Source organism: Oncorhynchus clarkii, chromosome 12 (assembly GCF_045791955.1).
Source record: "Oncorhynchus clarkii lewisi isolate Uvic-CL-2024 chromosome 12, UVic_Ocla_1.0, whole genome shotgun sequence".
NCBI classification, from domain to species: Eukaryota; Metazoa; Chordata; class Actinopteri; order Salmoniformes; family Salmonidae; genus Oncorhynchus; species Oncorhynchus clarkii.
In genome coordinates, this window is record NC_092158.1 from 48,597,873 (window position 1) to 48,618,015 (window position 20,143).

The following is a 20,143-nucleotide window of genomic DNA, read 5'->3' on the forward strand; positions in this document are numbered from 1 at the left end:
ATTTTTAATATACCGTGCATTCGGAAAGTATCAGACCCCTTGACCTTTTCCACATGTTGTTACATTACAGCCTTATTCTAAAATTGATTCAATTGTTTTTTCTCTCATCAATATACACACAATACCCCATAATGACAAAACGAAAACAGTTTAGACATTTTTACAAATGTATTAAAAATAAAAATAATCTCACATTTACATAAGTATTCAGACCCTGTACTCAGTACTTTGTTGAAGCACCTTTGACAGCAATTGGCGATGGGAGACCAGATACTGCTGGAAGTGGTGTTGGAGGGCAGGTAGGAGGCACACTTTCCTCTGTTAAAAATATATATATCCCAATGCCCTTGGCAGTGATTGGGGACATGGTGCTGTCTTTCGGATGGTACGTTAAACAGGTGTCCTGACTCTCTGTGGTCACTAAAGATCCCATGGCACTTATTGTAAGAGTAGGGGTGTTAACCCTGATGTCCTGGCTAACCCTGATGTCTGGCCCACATACCATCAGTCACCTAATCATCACCAGCTTACAATTGGCTTGTTCATCCCCTTCTCTTCCTGGTAACTACTCCCCAGGTTGTTGCTGTAAATGAGAATGTGTTCTCAGTCAACTTACCTTCTAAAATAAAATATCTTCTCAAGCTCTGTCAAGTTGGATGGGGAGTGTCGCTGCGCAGCTATTTTCAGGTCTCTCCAGAGATATTCGATCGGGCTCTGGCTGGGACATTCAGACTTGTCCCGAAGCCACTTTTGAGTTGTCTTGGCTGTGTGCTTAGGGCCATTATCCTGTTGAAAGGTGAACCTTCGCCCAAGTCTAAGGTCCTGAGTGCTCTTGAGTAGGTTTTCATCAAGGATCTCTCTGTACTTTGCTCCGTTCATCTTTCCCTCGATCCTGACTAGTCTCCCAGTTCCTGCCGCCGAAAAACATCTACACTGCCGTCACCTTGCTTCACCGTAGGGGATGGTGCCAGTTTTCCTCCAGATGTGACACTTGGCATTCAGGCCAAAGAGTTCAATCTTGGTTTCAAATGGTCTGAGAGTCATTAGGTGTCATGGTTCCACCTGTCACCAGAGGGAGGCAGAGACTGTCTTAGAGACATTGACGACACTCAGATGTGTCCTATTTACTCATGAAGATTTCCCTGTTAAAAAATGTATTTTGTCTGTTGTTCTTTGCAGAAGCTTGCATTGTTTACCGTGTGGTGCACCCCAAGTTTCTTTTCTGGGCCACATTATCTCTACCACCGGCACCCAATGGATCACGTAAAAGGTGAGGGTGGTCACCGACTGGCCCGTTCCGCCTCACACAAACAAGTCCAGTGGTTCCTAGGGTTTGCCCCACTTTGCCCCACTTTTTGTATGCAATTTTGGTGCGGTGGCAGCGCCTCTCAAAGCCCTAACACGCAAGTCCCAGAGCCATTTTTGCTGGACCCCCTAGGCTGACAGGGCATTCGGGGAGCTCAAGGGACGTTACACCTCCGGACACATCTTCATCCATCCTGATCCTACCCGTCCCAACCGTAGAGGTGGACGCCTCGGACACCGGAGCAGGGGCGGTCCTTTCACGGCGGAACGAGAAGGACAAGAAACTGCACCCATGTGCCTTTCTCTCCAAGCGGTTCTCGCCAGCGGAACGCAACTACGATGTAGGCAAGCGGGAGCTCTTGGCAGTTAAGTGGGCCCTTGAGGGTGGAGACACTGGTTGGAGGGGGCACCTCATTCTTTCGTGATTTGGACAGAAAATAAGAACTTGGTCTTCATCCAAGAAGCCAAGAGGTTGAATGCTTGCCAGGCTAGGTGGGCTCTGTTCTTTAACAGGTTCAACTTCACGCAAGTCCTCACGTCAGCAGGTTAGGCTAGGTTGCTCCACCTTCTGCCCATCTCTAGCCGGCCCTGGTCCTTTTAAAAAAATATATATATATTTCACCTTTATTTAACCAGGTAGGCTAGTTGAGAACAAGTTCTCATTTGCAACTGCGACCTGGCCAAGATAAGGCATAGCAGTGTGAACAGACAACACAGAGTTACACATGGAGTAAACAATTAACAAGTCAATAACACAGTAGAAAAAAGGAGAGTCTATATATACATTGTGTGCAAAAGGCATGAGAAGGTAGGCAAATAATTACAATTATGCAGATTAACACTGGAGTGATAAATGATCAGATGGTTATGTACAGGTAGAGATATTGGTGTGCAAAAGAGCAGAAAAATAAATAAATAAAAACAGTATGGGGATGAGGTAGGTGAAAATGGGTGGGCTATTTACCAATAGACTATGTACAGCTGCAGCGATCGGTTAGCTGCTCAGATAGCAGATGTTTGAAGTTGGTGAGGGAGATAAAAGTCTCCAACTTCAGCGATTTTTGCAATTCGTTCCAGTCACAGGCAGCAGAGAACTGGAACGAAAGGCGGCCAAATGAGGTGTTGGCTTTAGGGATGATCAGTGAGATACACCTGTTGGAGCGCGTGCTACGGATGGGTGTTGCCATCGTAACCAGTGAACTGAGATAAGGCGGAGCTTTACCTAGCATGGACTTGTAGATGACCTGGAGCCAGTGGGTCTGGCGACGAATATGTAGCGAGGGCCAGCCGACTAGAGAATACAAGTCGCAGTGGTGGGTGGTATAAGGTGCTTTAGTGACAAAACGGATGGCACTGTGATAAACTGCATCCAGTTTGCTGAGTAGAGTGTTGGAAGCAATTTTGTAGATGACATCGCCGAAGTCGAGGATCGGTAGGATAGTCAGTTTGACTAGGGTAAGTTTGGCGGCGTGAGTGAAGGAGGCTTTGTTGCGGAATAGAAAGCCGACTCTTGATTTGATTTTCGATTGGAGATGTTTGATATGGGTCTGGAAGGAGAGTTTAGAGTCTAGCCAGACACCTAGGTACTTATAGATGTCCACATATTCAAGGTCGGAACCATCCAGGGTGGTGATGCTGGTCAGGCGTGCGGGTGCAGGCAGCGAACGGTTGAAAAGCATGCATTTTGTTTTACTAGCGTTTAAGAGCAGTTGGAGGCCACAGAAGGAGTGCTGTATGGCATTGAAGCTCGTTTGGAGGTTAGATAGCACAGTGTCCAAGGACGGGCCGGAAGTATATAGAATGGTGTCGTCTGCGTAGAGGTGGATCAGGGAATCGCCCGCAGCATGAGAAACATCATTGATATATACAGAGAAAAGAGTCGGCCCGAGAATTGAACCCTGTGGCACCCCCATAGAGACTGCCAGAGGACCGGACAGCATGCCCTCCGATTTGACACACTGAACTCTGTCTGCAAAGTAATTGGTGAACCAGGCAAGGCAGTCATCCGAAAAACCGAGGCTACTGAGTCTGCCGATAAGAATACAGTGATTGACAGAGTCGAAAGCCTTGGCAAGGTCTATGAAGACGGCTGCACAGTACTGTCTTTTATCGATGGCGGTTATGATATCGTTTAGTACCTTGAGCGTGGCTGAGGTACACCCGTGACCGGCTCGGAAACCAGATTGCACAGCGGAGAAGGTACGGTGGGATTCGAGATGGTCAGTGACCTGTTTGTTGACTTGGCTTTCGAAGACCTTAGATGGGCAGGGCAGGATGGATATAGGTCTGTAACAGTTTGGGTCCAGGGTGTCGCCCCCTTTGAAGAGGGGGATGACTGCGGCAGCTTTCCAATCCTTGGGGATCTCAGACGATATGAAAGAGAGGTTGAACAGGCTGGTAATAGGGGTTGCGACAATGGCGGCGGATAGTTTCAGGAATAGAGGGTCCAGATTGTCAAGCCCAGCTGATTTGTACGGGTCCAGGTTTTGCAGCTCTTTCAGAACATCTGCTATCTGGATTTGGGTAAAGAAGAACCTGGAGAGGCTTGGGCGAGTAGCTGCGGGGGGGGGGGGGGGGGGGGAGCTGTTGGCCGAGGTTGGAGTAGCCAGGCGGAAGTGCAGTGGGCAGCTGGGAGGAGGTGCTCTTGTTCTCCATGGACTTCAGTGTCCCAGAACTTTTTGGAGTTGGAGCTACAGGATGCAAACTTCTGCCTGAAGAAGTTGGCTTTAGCTTTCCTGACTGACTGTGTGTATTGGTTCCTGACTTCCCTGAACAGTTGCATATCGCAGGGACTATTCAATGTTAGTGCAGTCCGCCACAGGATGTTTTTGTGCTGGTCGAGGGCAGTCAGGTCTGGAGTGAACCAGGGGCTATATCTGTTCTTAGTTCTGCATTTTTTGAACGGAGCATGCTTATCTAAAATGGTGAGGAAGTTACTTTTAAAAGAAAGACCAGGCATCCTCAACTGACGGGATGAGGTCAATGTCCTTCCAGGATACCCGGGCCAGGTCGATTAGAAAGGCCTGCTCACAGAAGTGTTTTAGGGAGCGTTTGACAGTGATGAGGGGTGGTCGTTTGACTGCGGCTCCGTAGCGGATACAGGCAATGAGGCAGTGATCGCTGAGATCCTGGTTGAAGACAGCGGAGGTGTATTTGGAGGGCCAGTTGGTCAGGATGACGTCTATGAGGGTGCCCTTGTTTACAGAGTTAGGGTTGTACCTGGTGGGTTCCTTGATGATTTGAGTGAGATTGAGGGCATCTAGCTTAGATTGTAGGACTGCCGGGGTGTTAAGCATATCCCAGTTTAGGTCACCTAACAGAACAAACTCTGAAGCTAGATGGGGGGCGATCAATTCACAAATGGTGTCCAGGGCACAGCTGGGAGCTGAGGGGGGTCGGTAGCAGGCGGCAACAGTGAGAGACTTATTTCTGGAGAGAGTAATTTTCAAAATTAGTAGTTTGAACTGTTTGGGTATGGACCTGGAAAGTATGACATTACTTTGCAGGCTATCTCTGCAGTAGACTGCAACTCCTCCCCCTTTGGCAGTTCTATCTTGACGGAAGATGTTATAGTTGGGTATGGAAATCTCAGAATTTTGGGTGGCCTTCCTGAGCCAGGATTCAGACACAGCAAGGACATCAGGGTTAGCAGAGTGTGCTAGAGCAGTGAGTAAGACAAACTTAGGGAGGAGGCTTCTGATGTTGACATGCATGAAACCAAGGCTTTTTCGATCACAGAAGTCAACAAATGAGGGTGCCTGGGGACATGCAGGGCCTGGGTTTACCTCCAAATCACCCGCGAAACAGAGAAGGAGTAGTATGAGGGTGCGGCTGAAGGCTATCAAAACTGGTCACCTAGGGCGTTGGGGACAGAGAATAAGAGGAGCAGGTTTCTGGGCATGGTAGAATATATTCAGGGCATAATGCGCAAACAGGGGTATGGTGGGGTGCGGGTACAGCGGAGGTAAGCCCAGGCACTGGGTGATGATGAGAGAGGTTGTATCTCTGGACATGCTGGTTGTAATGGGTGAGGTCACTGCATGTGTGGGGGGTGGGACAAAGGAGGTATCAGGGGTATAAAGAGTGGAACTAGGGGCTCCATTGTAAACTAAAACAATGATAACTAACCTGCACAACAGTATACAAGGCATATTGACATTTGAGAGAGACATACAGCGAGGCATACAGTAATCACAGGTGTTGAATTGGGAGAGCTAGCTAAAACAGTAGGTGAGACAACAACAGCTAATCAGCTAGCACAACAACAGCAGGTAGAATGGCGATTGACTAGGCAGAGAGGGTCGGATTAACTACACACAGAGCCTGAGTGCGGCTGGGGCCGACAGATAAAACATAAACAAGCAGAATGGATTACCGTGATTAATGGACAGTCCAGCATGCATCAGCTATGTAGCCAAGTGATCAGTGTCCAGGGGGCAGCGGTGGATGGGGCAGGGAAGCTGGACTGGCGAGTGTTATCCAGGTTAGAAAACTAACAATGACTAAATAGCTTGTAGCCAGTTAGCTGGTTAGCTTCTGGAGGTTCTTGAGTGTGTTCTAAAAATGTAAAAATAATAGCGGTTCCGTATCACATTGGGTGAGGCAGGTTACCGGAAGGTATAAACAAATTAAAAATCGAAAAGGGATAGAAAGTAAATATGGGTTCAGTGAGTGTTTGGGACGCGGCGATTCAGACGGTTAGCAGGCCTGTGCTAACAAGCTAACAGTTAGTAGACGGTGCTAAACACGGTAGCAGTTAGCGGACCGGGCTAAACAAGCTAGCAGTTAGCAGGCCGAATTTGCAAGCAAGGAGATAGCAAGGGCTAGAGAGTTAGCCTTTGGGGACGTCGCGATGGGGGGAGTCTGTTTATTCCTCTTCATGCGGTGACATCGATGGACCGGTCGTGGGTCCGGATATTGTAGCCCAGGAGCTCAAAATGTTCCGTCTGTAGACTTTATCACAGGGTTAACCCCATCCCACGGGCTTACCACAATCCTGGTGGTCGTCGAGCTGTTTTCCAAGGCAGCCCATTTCATCGCATTACCCAAGTTGCCCTCAGCGAAGGTGACAGCTGATCTCATGATTAACCATGTCTTTCGACTACACAGACTTCCCCAGGACATTGTCTCGGATCGTGGGCCCCAGTTCGTCGCATGGTATTGGGAAGCCTTCTGCTCCCTATTGGGGACGTCGATGAGTCTCACCCACAGTTGAATGGGCAAACGGAATTGGCCATACAGTGTACTTTGATCCTGTGACTACCGTTTCTCAGTAAAGTATTATGTTTATCCTTAACCTGTTTGGGATAGGGGGCAGCATTTTCACATTTGGATGAAAAGCGTGACCAGAGTAAACTGCCTGCTACTCAGTCAAACTTTGCTAATATATGCATATTATTAGTATTGGATAGAAAACACTCTGAAGTTTCTAAAACTGTTTGAATGATGTCTGAGTATAACAGAACTCATATGGCAGGCGAAAACCTGAGAAAAATCCAACCAGGAAGTGGTAATTCTGAGGTTTGTAGTTTTTCAACGCGTGGCCTATTGAATACACAGTGTCTATGGGGTCAAATTGCACGTATTAAGGCTTCCACTAGATGTCAATGGTGTTAAGAAACTTGTTTGAGGTTTCTACTAGATGTCAATGGTGTTAAGAAACTTGTTTGAGGCTTCTACTGTAAAGGAGGGGCTCATAAGGGCTCTTTGAGTCAGTGGTCTGGCAGAGTGCCACAAGCTCGTGATGCTCGTTCATGTGAGAGTTACCTCGCGTTCCATTGCTTTTCTACAGACAAAGGAATTCTCCGGTTGGAACGTTATTGAAGATTTATGGATTCTATACATCGTTTGGCATGTTTCTACGGACTGTAACGGAACTTTTGGACATTGTCTGGACCTAGTGCTCGCGCCTCAGGAAGATGAGGAATTTGGACATAAATGATGAACTTTATCGAACAAATCAAACTGGGAGTGCATTATGATGAAGATCATCAAAGGTAAGTGAATATTTATAATGCTATTTCTGACTAATGTTGACTCCACAACATGGCAAATATTTATTTGGCTGGTTTGGTCTCTGAGCGCCGTACTCAGATTATTGCATGGTGTGCTTTTTCCGTAGTGTTTTTGTGTTTTTGAAATCTGACACAGCGGTTGCATTAAGGAGAAGTCTATCTTTAATTATGTGAATAACACTTGTATCTTTTATCTATGTTTATTATGAGTATTTCTAGAAATTGATGTGGCTCTCTGCAAAATCACCGGATGTTTTGGAAGCAAAACATTACTGAACGTAACGCACCAATGTAAACTGAGATGTTTACTGAGATACATGTATTGTGTAACATGATGTCCTATGAGAGTCATCTGATGAAGATCATCAAAGGTTAGTGATACATTTTATCTATATTTCTGCTTTTTGTGACTCCTCTCTTTGGCTGGAAAAATGGCAGTGTGTGTTTTTGTGACTTGGCTCTGACCTAACATAATCATATGTTGTGCTTTAGCTGTAAAGCCTTTTTGAAATCGGACACGATGGTTATATTAACAATAAGTTAATATGTCATTTGGTGTATTGCACTTGTGAAAGTTACATATTTCAACAAAAAATACTTGAATAATAATAATTGCCTTTTCAGCGGAATGTTGTCAAGGGGTGCCGCTTGCGGAATCCCTAGCCATAAGAAGTTAACCTCTCTTGGGTAGGGGGCAGTATTTTCACGTCCGGATGAAAAGCGTGCCCAAAGTAAACTGCCTGTTACTCAGGCCCAGAAGCAAGGATATGCATTTAATTGGTAGATTTGGATAGAAAACACTCTAAAGTTCCAAAACTGTTAAAACAATGTATGCGAGTATAACAGAACTGATATGGCAGGGGAAACCCAGAGGACAAACCACCCCCCCCCCCCCAAATAAGGGGAAGGCCTCCCAGGTTGCAGTTCCTAGGGCTTCCACTAGATGGCTACAGTCTTTAGAATTGAGGGACACGGCAACTGAATTTCAGTAAGTCAATTTAAATGAATCTATATAAAAAAATAAAAATAAACTTTACAATGTAAAAAAGGTACCCATAGTCTTACGAGAAGGCTACTGACTAGTCTTATGGTGAGAAGACTAGAGTGAGGGTGAGTAACGTTACCATGGAAAGCCCAGCTGACAGGTGTCTGTAGGCATTTATTGAAGAAGTGTCCATGTGGTATAAGCAGCCACTACAAATAGCACGAGATGTTATTGTGCACAAGGTGTTATTTTATATGTATGGCAAGTATCGGCAAGAGAACTGGTGAAGATACATATGGTGCATAGGAAGTAGTGACAAGAGAATCGTTGAAGATGCATGGAGAGTAATGAGAGATTATTGAGTGTGTTTGGGAATAAGTGAATGTGGATGTGAGAGTTGTGTGAGTGTGGAAAGGACATGTTAAATTGATTGAAATTTGGATATTAATCTGACTTGAAATTTGGATAACAAGATGATTGCAATTTGGATAATAGGAGGAATGTTATTGGAACAATAAGAATATTGAAACTTGGAAAATAACATAATTACTATTAACTTCTTTCGGATCAGTGGGACGCTAGCGGGAATTTCAACATCCGGTGAAATTGCAGAGCGCCAAATTCAAATTAAATTACTATAAATATTTAACTTTCATAAAATCACAAGTGCAATACATCAAAATAAATCTTAACTTGTTGTTAATCCAGCCGCCGTGTCAGATTTCAAAAAGGCTTTACGGCGAAAGCAAACCATGCGATTATCTGAGGACAGCGCCCTGCATACCAACACATGAAAAACATATTTCAACCAGGCAGGTGTGACACAAAAGTCAGAAATAAAAAAAGTCAGAAATAAGTCTCCAGACTGTCACGTCTGTCACATGTGCTCAGTGTGAACCTGCTTTCATCTGTGAAGAGCACAGGGCGCCAGTGGCGAATTTGCTAATCTTGGTGTTCTCTGGCAAATGCCAAACGTCCTGCACGGTGTTGGGCTGTAAGCACAACCCCCACCTGTAGACGTTGGGCCCTCATACCACCCTCATGGAGTCTGTTTCTGACCGTTTGAGCAGACACATGCACGTTTGTGGCCTGCTGGAGGTCATTTTGCAGGGCTCTGGCAGTGCTCCTCCTGCTCCTCCTTGCACAAAGGCGGAGGTAGCAGTCCTGCTGCTGGGTTGTTAGCCTCCTACGGCCTCCTCCACGTCTCCTGATGTACTGGCCTGTCTCCTGGTAGCGCCTCCATGCTCTGGAGACTACGCTGACAGACACAGCAAACCTTCTTGCCACAGCACGCATTGATGTGCCATCCTGGATGAGCTGCACTACCTGAGCCACTTGTGTGGGTTGTAGACTCTGTCTCATGCAACCACTAGAGTGAAAGCACCGCCAGCATTCAAAAGTGACCAAAACATCAGCCAGGAAGCATTGGAACTGAGAAGTGGTCTGTGGTCACCACCTTCAGAACCACTCCTTTATTGGGGGTGTCTTGCTAATTGCCTATAATTTCCACCTGTTGTCTATTCCATTTGCACAACAGCATGTGAAATGTATTGTCAATCAGTGTTGCTTCCTAAGTGGAAAGTTTGATTTCACAGAAGTGTGATTGACTTGGAGTTACATTGTGTTGTTTAAGTGTTCCCTTTATTTTTTTGAGCATTGTAGTTTCCCATAGAAAACCAATTGAAAACAGTGACCTCAACAAAAAAAATACTGGATGGTTTGTCCTCGGGCTTTCACCTGCCAAATAAGTTCTGTTATACTCACAGACATAATTTTAACAGTTTCAGAAACTTGAGTGTTCTCTATCTAAATCTACCAATTATATGCATATCCTAGCTTCTGGGCCTGAGAAACAGGCAGTTTACTTTGGGCACGCTTTTCATCCAGACGTGAAAATACTGCCCCCTATCCCAATGAAGTTAAGTACTGTGAATGAGAGCTGTCAGGGGAGTACCTCCGTTGTGAAAGAGGTGCGTGTCTGAATGAATACCCTAACCAGTTTGGTGTGAGCTGAGTTTTCGACCTATAACGTTATCTACAGGTTCTGTCCACCACCGCCAGTCGGATCTACAGGTAGAGGATAATATGTCTCAGAGGATAACGTGATAATATGCCTCAGAGGATAACATGTCTCATTAGTGGAGTTTGACTTATAACGTTACTACATATGTGGAGATATGAAAGGAGAAAGTACTATTCCCGAATATGCTGTTAAATAGAACACAAGTGTAAATATTTAAAATCCTGTATGAATAGAACCCTAGTGTAAAAGAGGAATTTGTGAAGAGTGTAATGGGTTAGAGATTTGATGAAGTAACAATGAAAAAAATTATATAAAACTTGCACACCCACACTTAGACCTACGTAAGTGGTGTAAAAAGTATTAAGATAAATTAATAGTATAGGGTTAGTAGATTTTATAATGTATAACGGGTTACTACAGTTTAACTTGCTTGGTAGAGACGTATTATGGACAGAGCACACCATCTATAGGGGACTGAGAGACAGAGCCAGCCCAGTTATAGTGAAAGTTGATCCCAGAAAGAGACTCGAGAGCTACCTTAAAAAAGGAAGCTCCCTCCAAAGTTGTTCTACCCTTCTGAATTGGCTGATATATTTCATAATTTTGGCACATTACATATGAATCTCAACATAAGACATTTAATAAGTGTGAAGCATAAAGTGAATATCCAACAGAAATTGGTAATACATATACAGAATAACATTGATAGGGTAGACTAAATTGAAAACAATGCCTTTCAATATGGAGAAAGTTGTTTTGTTTTTAAACTGATCCATGTATTAACAGTAGTGCTTGTGAGGGTCTTGATAGTCGTAGTTTAAGGAAACATTAGGAGACTAGTGAAAGTAACAAAGTGAATGGTAATATTAGTAGCTTTCAGATAGCACTCTAATAATACAATGTCTTATTAATTTAAAGAAGTAAATGTTTCAATGCAAGGTCACATGAAAAACAGAGGGATTGAGCCTTGGGACCGATTAAATTAGAGGCCGCCATCTGTGTTTGCATCATAGTGGGACATTTGGGACAAGGGTATGAATAATTGAATGAGGCGTTTTTGAGAATCTCCAATAATTATTAATACATTTTATAGTTTGTGTAGCAACAGTGATTTTAGTAAGAAGGTAATGTCATCTCAAACAACACGTTTCCAGTATGTGGAACTGTGTCCAGAAGATCCAAGTAAATGTGTTTAGTTCCAAATATTGAGCTGATAAGCCAGCACCAACTTTTTAAAGGTCCTCCTTCTCTCTTTCTCTCTCAGAGGAGGACCTGAGCCCTACGACCATGCGTCAAGACTACCTGGCATGATGACTCCTTGCGGTCCCCAGTCCACCTGGCCTTGCCGCTGTTCCAGTTTAAACTGTTCTGCCTGCGGCTATGAAACCCTAAACTGTTCATTTTTACTCAAGGTTCTGTCCTGTTGCACCCTGTACAACCACTGTGATCTCCACCCAGCACAGCCAGAAGAGGACTGGCCACTCCTCATAGCCTGGTTCCTCTCTAGGTTTCTTCATAGTTTTTTGCCTTTCTAGGGAGTTTTTCCACCGTGCATCTATACCTGCATTTCTTGCTGTTTGCGGTTTTAGGCTGGGGCTATATAAATTGATTTGATTTGATAGAGGACTGAGGGTCATTCAAATATTGAAAGTGTGTAAATAGTTACCCATGTTATTTTGTAAATATTACATATTTTTTAATCAATCATTTTGTTTCATTTTTTTGCTCATTTTATTTGGGGGGGGGGGGGGGTGTTTTGGTATTTTGTATATAGTTATTTGTTTCAAAATGTATACCTTCACCAATTTGGCCACTTGGGTACATTTGGGCTACTTGTGTGAGACACCTGGGTGACTTCATGATAAATGTCATGTAGCACACTCATTTTGGAATGAGAACTTTGCACAAGTACTGTTGCCCGCTTATATCTTTCACTGAAATTGTCCCCATCATCCTATCTTGTTCATTTTAAACATGAAAAAACATGTTTTTTTTTCATTGTTTTATCTAAACCAGATCTATTGTGTTATATTCTCCTACATTCAATTCACATTTAAACAAACCTCAGAGTGTTTTCTTTCAAATGGTACAAAGAATATGCATACTGTGCCTGAGCTACAGGCTGTTAGATTTGGGTATGTCTTCAGGCGGAAATTGCACAAAGTAGAGGGGGGTGGCTGTAAGAGGTTTTAAGGGAATTCCCAAATTAAGTAAGGACTGGCCATTTTGTTTGTTTTTACCCCATGTTTTACCACACACGCCAGCACTCACACATAACCCACCTGCTAAAAGATGCTCGACTATGCATATAATTGACAGCTTTGGAAAGAAAACACTCTGACGTTTCCAAAACTGTAAAGATATTGTCTGTGAGTGCCACAGAACTGATGTTACAGAAAAAACCCAGATAAAAATACAATCAGGAAGTGCCGCATTTTTTGAAACCGCCTCATGACAATGACTCCTTATATGGCTGTGGAGGAGCTAGGAGTCAGCTTACCTTTTCCACGTTTTCCCCAAGATGTCTGTAGCATTGTGACGTATTTGTAGGCATATCATTGGAAGATTGACCATAAGAGACTACATTTACCAGGTGGTCGCTTGGTGTCCTTCGTCGCAATTATTGCGTAATCTCCAGCTGCAGTATTTTTCCGTTTGCCTCTGATGACAAACCGACTGCCAGGAATGATTTTTCATCGAATAGAATTGTGAAAAACACCTTGAGGATTGATTCTAAACGTTTGCCATGTTTAAGTCGATATTATGGAGCTAATTTGGAAAAAAGTTTGCCGTTGTGACTGCATTTTCAGGTTTTTTTCTTAGCCAAACGTGATGAACAAAACAGAGCTATTTCTCTTACACAAATAATATTTTTGGAAAAAATGAACATTTGCTATCTAACTGAGAGTCTCGTCATTGAAAACATCCAAAGTTCTTCAAAGATAAATTATTTTATTTGAATGCTTTTCTTGTTTTTGTGAAAATGTTGCCTGCTGAATGCTAGGCTTAATGCTATGCTAGACTATCAATACTCTTACACAAATGCTTGTGTAGCTTTGGTTAAAGCATATTGTGAAAATCTGAGATGACAGTGTTGTTAACAAAAGGCTAAGCTTGTGTTTCAATATATTTATTTCATTTCATTTGCGATTTTCATGAATAGGAAACGTTGCGTTATGGTAATGAGCTTGAGGCTATGATTATGCTCCCGGAAACGGGATTGCTCGACGCTAGAGGTTAATACTGTGTTTGATTTATTGTGTGGGGTCTTCTTATTTTGGTTTCAGTGAGTTTGTCACAGGTTAGAAAGGTTGCACCTTAAAAGGGCACACAAATGACATTTTCTGAATTATCCATCGTCTGAATTTTATTTGCACACATGTAAATTCTCTTGATAAGAAATGTACTGAAAAATCCAAATGTAAACCTGGTACACAAAATGTTAAATGTTTGGAATGTTTGAAATGTCTTTAAATAATGAGTCTGAGGTACAGGGAAAGAAAAACTCACTTAATGGGGTAGAAAAATGTCTGACCTCTGTTCTGACTTTCTGGTGAGGCCTGATCACCCACACTAGAAAGGCTAGAGACATTGGGTGACATTTAAATGTAATATGTAAACACTGATAATTAGGAAGTAGTTTATAATTTATCAACAGTACTGTTTGTGATTCGGAGCACGAGAGAGCAAAAGAAAGCTGCCCCTGAATGAGGGAACCCGGTCTCTAGTCTATTTTACTGTTACCTTATGGGATGCAACTATTTTAAAATGGAGTTATAAAGCGTTGTAATTGTGTCTGTAGTCCATTTTACTGTTGTTGTTTTGTTTTTGTCTTGCTTCAATAAAAATCTCACCAGAATGGGTCTGCAGGATGGTCGGGATTTCTCCCTAGTGATTAGCCCTCTAACGCCCTGAACCTGTAAGTCTGGGGTGAGATTGTCAATATGATAGGGGAGTATAAGCCAATTTGAAAAAAATTATTTCAACTGTGTTAAGAATATTGGTAGTAGTACTAATTTGTCATACAGTAAAGAGGAGGATTTCCTGAATCAGAAATGCCCTAGACTAAACTGTTGTTTTGGTCTGTCCTCTCTCGATGTTACGGCGAAGGTGACCACAGATGGTATCTAGATGCATGGAAGATAATTAGACCGAGAAGTGTGTGCCTCAACCCCTCTAACCAGCTGAAGTAATGGCGACAATGGCATTCACTATGGCCCTGTCCTTCACCACTTCTATCGTGAGACCGGAGTCCGAGCCAGCAACCTGTACACAGCATCCAGTCAAAGCTATCAACTGCCTTTTCTCTCCAGGTTCTTTGGTGTTTTTACCTGGGTATGGAGTTGCATGTGCCCTAGACCAAATTCGGGAGATCTCTAGACACAGAGAAATATGGCAATGATAAAAATAATTACGTAAATTGGCTCTGCAGGTCAAGGGGTCACTCGTGCAAACATTGGCGATGAATGTTGTACTTTTGTCCCACTTCTAATATGACTGATCTCACCAAATACATTGCCACTGTCGCTAAGAATAATTCCCCACAAGCAGAGTGGACACTCGCAACTTGGATGGAATCCCTGTTTGGAAATTGGGGATAACAAATTGCCAAATGGGCTGCAGGATGTGTTTTTTACTTAGTTTGCCTAATTAACACGATGTGTATGTGTGTATTTTTGAGGAATTCACTCCCGTTAATAAAAGTATAACCTTTATTATGATGATAGTATTACCATACTACTTAAGATTGTATAACGTGGCGCCTCCCGGGTGGCGCAGTGGTTAAGGGCGCTGTACTGCAGCGCCAGCTGTGCCACCAGAAACTCTGGGTTCATGCCCAGGCTCTGTCGTAACCGGCCGCGACCGGGAGGTCCGTGGGGCGATGCACAATTGGCATAGCGTCGCCCGGGTTAGGGAGGGTTTGGCCGGTAGGGATATCCTTGTCTCATCGCGCACCAGCGACTCCTGTGGCGGGCCGGGCACAGTGCACGCTAACCAAGGTTGCCGACACATTGGTGCGGCTGGCTTCCGGGTTGGATGCGTGCTGTGTTAAGAAGCAGTGCGGCTTGGTTGTGTGTCGGAGGACTCATTACTTTCAATCTTCGTCTCTTCCGAGCCCGTACGGGAGTTGTAGCGATGAGACATGATAGTGGCTACAATTGGATACCATGAAATTGGGGAGGAAAAAGGGGGTAAAAATTCAACAACAAAAAAAGATTGTTAAACGCAAAACGAAGGGTTTGAAATGCTGAAGAATCTGGTTGTGTTGATTTCTTACTTTAATACAAGTATAGAACCTTTTGATAGAAGCTATGCTTCGCTATGCTATGCTTTAACGATTGTCACAAAAGTGATAAACATTTTATGTGAAGAAACCTTTTATGGTTTGTGCTTTTCTAATAACCAATTTGACAAGTTTCATACAAGTGACTCATTTGACTGTCCCTCAGGGGAATTCCTATTCTGCAATTTGGCAGTACGCCCAGAACATTGTTTTGAGAACCGAAAGGGATGTCTCCGCTTGGAAAGAAGCCTTGTGAGCTACTGGTCGGTCACATACATGAACCAAGCATTAATGATGAATGAATTATGAATAAGCTAAATCATGCAAATATAACTTGTCTGTGTAAGCGGAATATGAGAGAACTAACGTAACTGCCTCGGGAGAGCTCACTTCAGACTGGGACTTTATGCATCCAAGTTTGACTGTGACCTCCAGCTTTCTGTTAATAAAGAATGATTCATTTAAGAATGACTTCAGGTGTCCTTGGTGGTATTTTCCATAACAGATTAAATAACACTTTCTTCAATCTACACACAATACCCCATGAAAACAGATGTACATTTTTGCACATTTCTACTTAACATTAAAAAAAAAAAAAATTAAATACCTTATTTACATAAGTATTCAGACCCTTTTCTGTGAGACTTGAAATTGAGCTCAGGTGCATCCGGTTTCCATTGATCATCCTTGAGATGTTTCTACAACTTGGAATCCACCTGTGGTAAATTCAATAGATTGGACATGATTTGGAAAGCCACACACCTGTCTATATAAGGTCCCACAGTTGACAGTGCATGACAAAAACCAAGCCATGAGGTCAAAGGAATTGTTTGGAGCGCTCAGACAGGATTGTGTCGAGGCACAGATCTGATGAAGGGTACCAAGACATTTCTGCAGCATGAAGGTCCCCAAGAACACAATGGCCTCCATCATTCTTAAGAGGGAGAAGGGCCTTGGTCAGGGAGGTGACCAAGAACCCGATGGTCACTCTGACAAATCTTGATAGGATCTACAGAAAAGAATGGGAGAAACTCCCCAAATACAGGTGTGCCAAGCTTGTAGGCATCATACCCAAGAAGACTCGAGGCTATAATCGCTGGCAAAGGTGCTTCAAACAAAGTACTGAGTAAAGGGTGTGAATACTTATGTAAATGTAATATTTCAGTTATTTTTTATGCATTTGCAAAAATGTATAAAATCTGTTTATGCTTTGTCATTATGGGGTATTGTGTGTAAATTGATGAGGGAAAAAATATTTAATAAGGCTGTAACATAAAATGTGGAAAAGGGTCAAGGGGTCTGAATACTTTCCGAATTGTATTTTTTAATTGGACCTTTATTTAACCAGGCAAGTCAGTTAAGAACAAATTCTTATTTTCAATGACTGCCTAGAATGCACTGTAAGTGGGTGTAGCAAAGCATCAGGGCCCGTATTCATAAAGCGTCTCAGAGTAGGACCCTAGTACTGATCATAATGAATAAGATTACATAGGCAGGGAGGACCAGATCCTAAATCAGCACTGCTTCTTTGAGATGCTTTATGAACATGGGCCCAGCTTTGTTTGCATTACAAATCTGTTTCCCCATTTTAAAATGGTTAAAGATAAAATCCTTAATTGAAACAAAGCAATCACCCTGTCTGTGCTTTAGTAAAAAGCTAAGGTATGGGCCTGGAGAAACATAACCACTCTCAAATTCATAGATACAAGGACTGACCATCCATTATATTAAAATGTATAGTTTTAACCATGTTGAGGCTATACAGAGTTTGTTTAAATGTACATTGTTTAAACATTGGAGTAACAAGGTTCTATTTTGGGTTCTGTTGGTGTATGACAATTGAACTAAGCACATGAGGCATTTATAAGTTATATTATTCAAGAATCGATGGGTACATAATATTAATTTAAGTAAAACATGGATGTAGCAACTAAGGATTCCACCTTTCAATTACAATGCATTAAGAATAAATAAAAAAGGCAAAGTGAGAAGTTTCTCTTCCGGGTTATGCTTCTAAATTAACTGGCATTTACTGGCAAATCTGTTCCTTTACAGTGCTTTCATTACAGCCAAAAATCTTCCATTATTACACAAACAAGTACTCACTTTGCTACCATTTTGTTTTCGTTATATGCCTGTGTATTTGGTGAGTAAGTACATTGCTCAACAGAAACAATTTTTTTTTGTTGCATAATTTACTTTATCTACCAACCACAGATAAGCTGGTAATTACCATAAGTGTTAATTAAATCCACTGTCAAAACTAAAAGTGCTACTGATGTTCTATATTCCCCACAAGAGCTGGCACATTCCATGGAGCATGTCAAAAGGGGTGCGACACATCAGGCTGTTCCAAAAAAAACAACAAGTCCTTTGGTCAAAAGATAAGAGCGCGCCGCTATATATACACTGCTCAAAAAAATAAAGGGAACACTTAAACAACACAATGTAACTCCAAGTCAATCACACTTCTGTGAAATCAAACTGTCCACTTAGAAGCAACACTGATGGACAATCAATTTCACATGCTGTTGTGCAAATGGAATAGACAACAGGTGGAAATGATAGGCAATTAGCAAAACACCCCCAATAAAGGAGTGGTTCTGCAGGTGGTGACCACAGACCTCTTCTCAGTTCCTATGCTTCCTGGCTGATGTTTTGGTCACTTTTGAATGCTGGCGGTGCTTTCACTCTAGTGGTAGCATGAGACGGAGTCTACAACCCACCCAAGTGGCTCAGGTAGTGCAGCTCATCCAGGATGGCACATCAATGCGAGCTGTGGCAAGAAGGTTTGCTGTGTCTGTCAGCGTAGTGTCCAGAGCATGGAGGCGCTACCAGGAGACAGGCCAGTACATCAGGAGATGTGGAGGAGGCCGTAGGAGGGCAACAACCCAGCAGCAGGACCGCTACCTCTGCCTTTGTGCAAGGAGGAGCAGGAGGAGCACTGCCAGAGCCCTGCAAAATGACCTCCAGCAGGCCACAAATGTGCATGTGTCTGCTCAAACGGTCAGAAACAGACTCCATGAGGGTGGTATGAGGGCCCGACGTCCACAGGTGGGGGTTGTGCTTACAGCCCAACACCGTGCAGGACATTTGGCATTTGCCAGAGAACACCAAGATTGGCAAATTCGCCACTGGCGCCCTGTGCTAATCACTGATGAAAGCAGGTTCAAACAGAGCACATGTGATAGACGTGACAGAGTCTGGAGACGCCGTGGAGAACGTTCTGCTGCCTGCAACATCCTCCAGCATGACCGGTTTGGCGGTGGGTCAGTCATGGTGTGGGGTGGCATTTCTTTTCTTTCTCCATGTGTTCGCCAGAGGTAGCCTGACTGCCATTAGGTACCGAGATGAGATCCTCAGACCCCTTGTGAGACCATATGCTGGTGTGGTTGGCCCTGGGTTCCTCCTAATGCAAGACAATGCTAGACCTCATGTGGCTGGAGTGTGTCAGCAGTTCCTGCAAGAGGAAGGCATTGATGCTATGGTTTTCTACTTTAATTTTGAGTGTGACTCCAAATCCAGACCTCCATGGGTTGATAAATTTGATTTCCATTGATAATTTTTGTGTGATTTTGTTGTCAGCACATTCAAATATGTAAAGAAAAAAGTATTTAATAAGAATATTGCATTCATTCAGATCTAGGATGTGTTATTTTAGTGTTCCCTTTATTTTGTTGAGCTATATATATAGTGGAGCGCCCTTTGACAAAATGACTTTGTAGTGCCACACACACACACACACACACACACACACACACACACACACACACACACACACACACACACACACACACACACACACACACACACACACACACACACACACACAGGGGCAAAAAGGTATTTAGTCAGCCACCAATTGTGCAAGTTCTCCCACTTAAAAAGATGAGGCCTGTAATTTTCATCATAGGTACACTTCAACTATGACAGACAAAATGAGAAGAAAAAAAATCCAGAAAATCACATTGTAGGATTTTTAATTAATTTATTTGCAAATTGTTGTGGAAAATAAGTATTTGGTCACCTACAAACAAGCAAGATTTCTGGCTCTCACAGACCTGTAACTTCTTCTTTAAGAGGCTCCTCTGTCCTCCACTCGTTACCTGTATTAATGGCACCTCTTTGAACTTGTTATCAGTATAAAAGACACCTGTCCACAACCTGAAACAGTCACACTCCAAACTCCACTATGGCCAAGACCAAAGAGCTGTCAAAGGACACCAGAAACAAAATTGTAGACCTGCACCAGGCTGGGAAGACTGAACCTGCAATAGGTAAGCAGCTTGGTTTGAAGAAAATCAACTGTGGGAGCAATTATTAGGAAATGGAAGAGATACAAGACCACTGATAATGTCCCTCAATCTGGGGCTCCACGCAAGATCTCACCCCGTGGGTTCAAAATGATCACAAGAACGGTGAGCAAAAATCCAAGAACCACACGGGGGGACCTAGTGAATGACCTGCAGAGAGCTGGGACCAAAGTAACAAAGCCTACCATCAGTAACACACTACGCCGCCAGGGACTCAAA